The sequence below is a fragment of the Doryrhamphus excisus genome, linkage group LG13 (genome assembly GCF_037039965.1).
Source record: "Doryrhamphus excisus strain RoL-2023G ecotype Guam linkage group LG13, RoL_Dexc_Guam_v1.1, whole genome shotgun sequence".
NCBI lineage: Eukaryota > Metazoa > Chordata > Actinopteri > Syngnathiformes > Syngnathidae > Doryrhamphus > Doryrhamphus excisus.
The window spans coordinates 60,150-67,448 of NC_136369.1; positions in this window are offsets into that span (position 1 = coordinate 60,150).

Genomic DNA, 7,299 nt, shown 5'->3' on the forward strand with positions numbered 1-7,299 from the left:
TTAAAGGGCCAGCCTTAAGGGGCCAGCTTAAAGGGCCAGCCTTAAAGGGCCAGGCTTAAAGGGCCAGTCTTAAAGGGCCAGCCTTAGAGGGCCAGCCTTAAAGGGCCAGCTTAAAGGGCCAGCTTAAAGGGCCAGTCTTAAAGGGCCAGCTTAAAGGGCCAGCCTTAGATGGCCAGCCTTAAGGGGCCAGCTTAAAGGGCCAGCCTTAAAGGGCCAGCCTTAAAGGGCCAGCTTTAAAGGGCCAGCTTAAAGGGCCAGCCTTAAAGGGCCAGCTTAAAGGGCCAGCCTTAAAGGGCCAGCCTTAAAGGGCCAGCCTTAAAGGGCCAGCTTAAAGGGCCAGCCTTAAGGGGCCAGCCTTAAAGGGCCAGCTTACAGGGCCAGCCTTAAAGGGCCAGCTTAAAGGGCCAGCCTTAGAGGGCCAGCCCTAAGGGGCCAGCTTAAAGGGCCAGCCTTAAAGGGCCAGCCTTAAAGGGCCAGCCTTAGAGGGCCAGCTTAAAGGGCCAGCCTAAAGGGCCAGCCTTAAAGGGCCAGCCTTAAAGGGCCAGCCTTAAAGGGCCAGCCTTAGATGGCCAGCTTAAAGGGCCAGCCTTAGAGGGCCAGCTTAAAGGGCCAGCCTTAGAGGGCCAGCTTAAAGGGCCAGCCTTAAGGGGCCAGCTTAAAGGGCCAGCCTTAAAGGGCCAGGCTTAAAGGGCCAGTCTTAAAGGGCCAGCCTTAGAGGGCCAGCCTTAAAGGGCCAGCTTAAAGGGCCAGCTTAAAGGGCCAGTCTTAAAGGGCCTGCTTAAAGGGCCAGCCTTAGATGGCCAGCCTTAAGGGGCCAGCTTAAAGGGCCAGCCTTAAAGGGCCAGCCTTAAAGGGCCAGCTTTAAAGGGCCAGCTTAAAGGGCCAGCCTTAAAGGGCCAGCTTAAAGGGCCAGCCTTAAAGGGCCAGCCTTAAAGGGCCAGCCTTAAAGGGCCAGCTTAAAGGGCCAGCCTTAAGGGGCCAGCCTTAAAGGGCCAGCTTACAGGGCCAGCCTTAAAGGGCCAGCTTAAAGGGCCAGCCTTAGAGGGCCAGCCCTAAGGGGCCAGCTTAAAGGGCCAGCCTTAAAGGGCCAGCCTTAAAGGGCCAGCCTTAGAGGGCCAGCTTAAAGGGCCAGCTTTAAAGGGCCAGCTTAAAAGGCCAGTCTTAGAGGGCCAGCTTTACAGGGCCAGCTTAAAGGGCCAGCCTTAAAGGGCCAGCTTAAAGGGCCAGCCTTAGAGGGCCAGCTTAAAGGGCCAGCCTTAAGGGGCCAGCTTAAAGGGCCAGCCTTAAAGGGCAAGCCTTAAAGGGCCAGCCTTAGAGGGCCTGCCTTAAAGGGCAAGCCTTAAAGGGCCAGCCTTAAAGGGCCAGCCTTAGAGGGCCAGCTTAAAGGGCCAGCCTTAGAGGGCCAGCTTAAAGGGCCAGCCTTAAGGGGCCAGCTTAAAGGGCCAGCCTTAAAGGGCCAGCCTTAAAAGGCCAGTCTTAAAGGGCCAGCCTTAGAGGGCCAGCCTTAAAGGGCCAGCTTAAAGGGCCAGCCTTAAAGGGCCAGCTTAAAGGGCCAGCCTTAGATGGCCAGCCTTAAGGGGCCAGCTTAAAGGGCCAGCCTTAAAGGGCCAGCCTTAAAGGGCCAGCCTTACAGGGCCAGCCTTAAAGGGCCAACCTTAAAGGGCCAGCCTTAGAGGGCCAGCCTTAAAGGGCCAGCTTAAAGGGCCAGCCTTTGAGGTCCAGCCTTAGAGGCCCAGCCTTAAAGGGCCAGCTTAAAGGGCCAGCCTTAGAGGACCAGCTTAAAGGGCCAGCCTTAAGGGGCCAGCTTAAAGGGCCAGCCTTAAAGGGCCAGCCTTAAAGGGCCAGTCTTAAAGGGCCAGCCTTAGAGGACCAGCCTTAAAGGGCCAGCTTAAAGGGCCAGCCTTAAAGGGAAAGCTTAAAGGGCCAGCCTTAAAGGGCCAGCTTAAAGGGCCAGCCTTAGATGGCCAGCCTTAAGGGGCCAGCTTAAAGGGCCAGCCTTAAAGGGCCAGCCTTAAAGGGCCAGCTTAAAGGGCCAGCCTTAAGTGGCCAGCTTAGAGGGCCAGCCTTAAAGGGCCAGCCTTAAAGGGCAAGCCTTAAAGGGCCAGCCTTAGAGGGCCAGCTTAAAGGGCCAGCCTTAGAGGGCCAGCTTAAAGGGCCAGCCTTAAGGGGCCAGCTTAAAGGGCCAGCCTTAAAGGGCCAGCCTTAAAGGGCCAGCTTTAAAGGGCCAGCTTAAAGGGCCAGCCTTAAAGGGCCAGCCTTAAAGGGCCAGCTTAAAGGGCCAGCCTTAAGGGGCCAGCTTAAAGGGCCAGCCTTAAAGGGCAAGCCTTAAAGGGCCAGCCTTAGAGGGCCAGCTTAAAGGGCCAGCCTTAGAGGGCCTGCTTAAAGGGCCAGCCTTAAGGGGCCAGCCTTAAAGGGCCAGCCTTAAAGGGCCAGCCTTAAAGGGCCAGCTTAAAGGGCCAGCCTTAAAGGGCCAGCTTAAAGGGCCAGCCTTATAGGGCCAGCTTAAAGGGCCGGCCTTAAAGGGCCAGCCTTAAAGGGCCAGCTTAAAGGGCCAGCCTTAAAGGGCCAGCTTAAAGGGCCAGCCTTAGAGGGCCAGCCTTAAGGGGCCAGCTTAAAGGGCCAGCCTTAAAGGGCCAGCCTTAGAGGGCCAGCTTAAAGGGCCAGCCTTAAAGGGCCAGCTTAAAGGGCCAGCCTTAGAGGGCCAGCTTTACAGGGCCACCTTAAAGGGCCAGCCTTAAAGGGCCAGCTTAAAGGGCCAGCCTTAGAGGGCCAGCTTAAAGGGCCAGCCTTAAGGGGCCAGCTTAAAGGGCCAGCCTTAAAGGGCAAGCCTTAAAGGGCCAGCCTTAGAGGGCCAGCCTTAGAGGGCCAGTTTAAAGGGCCAGCCTTAGAGGGCCAGCTTAAAGGGCCAGCCTTAAGGGGCCAGCTTAAAGGGCCAGCCTCAAAGGGCCAGCCTTAAAGGGCCAGCCTTAAAGGGCCAGCTTAAAGGGCCAGCCTTAAAGGGCCAGCTTAAAGGGCCAGCCTTAAAGGGCCAGCCTTAAAGGGCCAGCTTAAAGGGCCAGCCTTAAAGGGCCAGTCTTAAAGGGCCAGCCTTAGAGGGCCAGCCTTAAAGGGCCAGCTTAAAGGGCCAGCCTTAAAGGGCCAGCTTAAAGGGCCAGCCTTAAAGGGCCAGCTTAAAGGGCCAGCTTAAAGGGCCAGCTTTAGATGGCCAGCCTTAAGGGGCCAGCTTAAAGGGCCAGCCTTAAAGGGCCAGCCTTAAAGGGCCAGCCTTAAAGGGCCAGCCTTAAACGGCCAGCTTAAAGGGCCAGCCTTAAGGGGCCAGCTTAAAGGGCCAGCCTTAAAGGGCAAGCCTTAAAGGGCCAGCCTTAGAGGGCCAGCTTAAAGGGCCAGCCTTAGAGGGCCAGCTTAAAGGGCCAGCCTTAAGGGGCCAGCTTAAAGGGCCAGCCTTAAAGGGCCAGCCTTAAAGGGCCAGCCTTAAAGGGCCAGCTTAAAGGGCCAGCCTTAAAGGGCCAGCCTTAAAGGGCCAGCTTAAAGGGCCAGCCTTAGAGGGCCAGCTTAAAGGGCCAGCCTTAAGGGGCCAGCTTAAAGGGCCAGCCTTAAAGGGCCAGCCTTAAAAGGCCAGTCTTAAAGGGCCAGCCTTAGAGGGCAAGCCTTAAAGGGCCAGCTTAAAGGGCCAGCCTTAAAGGGCCAGCTTAAAGGGCCAGCCTTAAAGGGCCAGCTTAAAGGGCCAGCCTTAAAGGGCCAGCTTAAAGGGCCAGCCTTAGAGGGCCAGCCTTAAGGGGCCAGCTTAAAGGGCCAGCCTTAAAGGGCCAGCCTTAAAGGGCCAGCCTTAAAGGGCCAGCCTTAAAGGGCCAGCCTTAGATGGCCAGCTTAAAGGGCCAGCCTTAGAGGGCCAGCTTAAAGGGCCAGCCTTAGAGGGCCAGCTTAAAGGGCCAGCCTTAAGGGGCCAGCTTAAAGGGCCAGCCTTAAAGGGCCAGGCTTAAAGGGCCAGTCTTAAAGGGCCAGCCTTAGAGGGCCAGCCTTAAAGGGCCAGCTTAAAGGGCCAGCTTAAAGGGCCAGTCTTAAAGGGCCAGCTTAAAGGGCCAGCCTTAGATGGCCAGCCTTAAGGGGCCAGCTTAAAGGGCCAGCCTTAAAGGGCCAGCCTTAAAGGGCCAGCTTTAAAGGGCCAGCTTAAAGGGCCAGCCTTAAAGGGCCAGCTTAAAGGGCCAGCCTTAAAGGGCCAGCCTTAAAGGGCCAGCCTTAAAGGGCCAGCTTAAAGGGCCAGCCTTAAGGGGCCAGCCTTAAAGGGCCAGCTTACAGGGCCAGCCTTAAAGGGCCAGCTTAAAGGGCCAGCCTTAGAGGGCCAGCCCTAAGGGGCCAGCTTAAAGGGCCAGCCTTAAAGGGCCAGCCTTAAAGGGCCAGCCTTAGAGGGCCAGCTTAAAGGGCCAGCCTTAAAGGGCCAGCTTAAAAGGCCAGTCTTAGAGGGCCAGCTTTACAGGGCCAGCTTAAAGGGCCAGCCTTAAAGGGCCAGCTTAAAGGGCCAGCCTTAGAGGGCCAGCTTAAAGGGCCAGCCTTAAGGGGCCAGCTTAAAGGGCCAGCCTTAAAGGGCAAGCCTTAAAGGGCCAGCCTTAGAGGGCCTGCCTTAAAGGGCAAGCCTTAAAGGGCCAGCCTTAAAGGGCCAGCCTTAGAGGGCCAGCTTAAAGGGCCAGCCTTAGAGGGCCAGCTTAAAGGGCCAGCCTTAAGGGGCCAGCTTAAAGGGCCAGCCTTAAAGGGCCAGCCTTAAAAGGCCAGTCTTAAAGGGCCAGCCTTAGAGGGCCAGCCTTAAAGGGCCAGCTTAAAGGGCCAGCCTTAAAGGGCCAGCTTAAAGGGCCAGCCTTAAAGGGCCAGCTTAAAGGGCCAGCCTTAGATGGCCAGCCTTAAGGGGCCAGCTTAAAGGGCCAGCCTTAAAGGGCCAGCCTTAAAGGGCCAGCCTTACAGGGCCAGCCTTAAAGGGCCAACCTTAAAGGGCCAGCCTTAGAGGGCCAGCCTTAAAGGGCCAGCTTAAAGGGCCAGCCTTTGAGGTCCAGCCTTAGAGGCCCAGCCTTAAAGGGCCAGCTTAAAGGGCCAGCCTTAGAGGACCAGCTTAAAGGGCCAGCCTTAAGGGGCCAGCTTAAAGGGCCAGCCTTAAAGGGCCAGCCTTAAAGGGCCAGTCTTAAAGGGCCAGCCTTAGAGGACCAGCCTTAAAGGGCCAGCTTAAAGGGCCAGCCTTAAAGGGAAAGCTTAAAGGGCCAGCCTTAAAGGGCCAGCTTAAAGGGCCAGCCTTAGATGGCCAGCCTTAAGGGGCCAGCTTAAAGGGCCAGCCTTAAAGGGCCAGCCTTAGAGGGCCAGCTTAAAGGGCCAGCCTTAAAGGGCCAGCTTAAAGGGCCAGCCTTAGAGGGCCAGCTTTACAGGGCCAGCTTAAAGGGCCAGCCTTAAAGGGCCAGCTTAAAGGGCCAGCCTTAGAGGGCCAGCTTAAAGGGCCAGCCTTAAGGGGCCAGCTTAAAGGGCCAGCCTTAAAGGGCAAGCCTTAAAGGGCCAGCCTTAGAGGGCCAGCCTTAGAGGGCCAGTTTAAAGGGCCAGCCTTAGAGGGCCAGCTTAAAGGGCCAGCCTTAAGGGGCCAGCTTAAAGGGCCAGCCTCAAAGGGCCAGCCTTAAAGGGCCAGCCTTAAAGGGCCAGCTTAAAGGGCCAGCCTTAAAGGGCCAGCTTAAAGGGCCAGCCTTAAAGGGCCAGCCTTAAAGGGCCAGCTTAAAGGGCCAGCCTTAAAGGGCCAGCTTAAAGGGCCAGCCTTAAAGGGCAAGCCTTAAAGGGCCAGCCTTAAAGGGCCAGCCTTAGAGGGCCAGCTTAAAGGGCCAGCCTTAGAGGGCCAGCTTAAAGGGCCAGCCTTAAGGGGCCAGCTTAAAGGGCCAGCCTTAAAGGGCCAGCCTTAAAGGGCCAGTCTTAAAGGGCCAGCCTTAGAGGGCCAGCCTTAAAGGGCCAGCTTAAAGGGCCAGCCTTAAAGGGCCAGCTTAAAGGGCCAGCCTTAAAGGGCCAGCTTAAAGGGCCAGCTTAAAGGGCCAGCTTTAGATGGCCAGCCTTAAGGGGCCAGCTTAAAGGGCCAGCCTTAAAGGGCCAGCCTTAAAGGGCCAGCCTTAAAGGGCCAGCCTTAAAGGGCCAGCCTTAAACGGCCAGCTTAAAGGGCCAGCCTTAAGGGGCCAGCTTAAAGGGCCAGCCTTAAAGGGCAAGCCTTAAAGGGCCAGCCTTAGAGGGCCAGCTTAAAGGGCCAGCCTTAGAGGGCCAGCTTAAAGGGCCAGCCTTAAGGGGCCAGCTTAAAGGGCCAGCCTTAAAGGGCCAGCCTTAAAGGGCCAGCCTTAAAGGGCCAGCTTAAAGGGCCAGCCTTAAAGGGCCAGCCTTAAAGGGCCAGCTTAAAGGGCCAGCCTTAAAGGGCCAGCCTTAGAGGGCCAGCTTAAAGGGCCAGCTTTAAAGGGCCAGCCTTAAAGGGCCAGCCTTAAAGGGCCAGCCTTAAAGGGCCAGGTTAAAGGGCCAGCCTTAAAGGGCCAGCTTAAAGGGCCAGCCTTAAAGGGCCAGCCTTAAAGGGCCAGTTTAAAGGGCCGGCCTTAAAGGGCCAGCCTTAAAGGGCCGGCCTTAAAGGGCCAGCCTTAGAGGGCCAGCCTTAAGGGGCCAGCTTAAAGGGCCAGCCTTAAAGGGCCAGCCTTAAAGGGCCAGCCTTAAAGGGCCAGCCTTAGATGGCCAGCTTAAAGGGCCAGCCTTAGAGGGCCAGCTTAAAGGGCCAGCCTTAGAGGGCCAGCTTAAAGGGCCAGCCTTAAGGGGCCAGCTTAAAGGGCCAGCCTTAAAGGGCAAGCCTTAAAGGGCCAGCCTTAGAGGGCCTGCCTTAAAGGGCAAGCCTTAAAGGGCCAGCCTTAAAGGGCCAGCCTTAGAGGGCCAGCTTAAAGGGCCAGCCTTAGAGGGCCAGCTTAAAGGGCCAGCCTTAAGGGGCCAGCTTAAAGGGCCAGCCTTAAAGGGCCAGCCTTAAAAGGCCAGTCTTAAAGGGCCAGCCTTAGAGGGCCAGCCTTAAAGGGCCAGCTTAAAGGGCCAGCCTTAAAGGGCCAGCTTAAAGGGCCAGCCTTAAAGGGCCAGCTTAAAGGGCCAGCCTTAGATGGCCAGCCTTAAGGGGCCAGCTTAAAGGGCCAGCCTTAAAGGGCCAGCCTTAAAGGGCCAGCCTTACAGGGCCAGCCTTAAAGGGCCAACCTTAAAGGGCCAGCCTTAGAGGGCCAGCCTTAAAGGGCCAGCTTAAAGGGCCAGCCTTTGAGGTCCAGCCTTAGAGGCCCA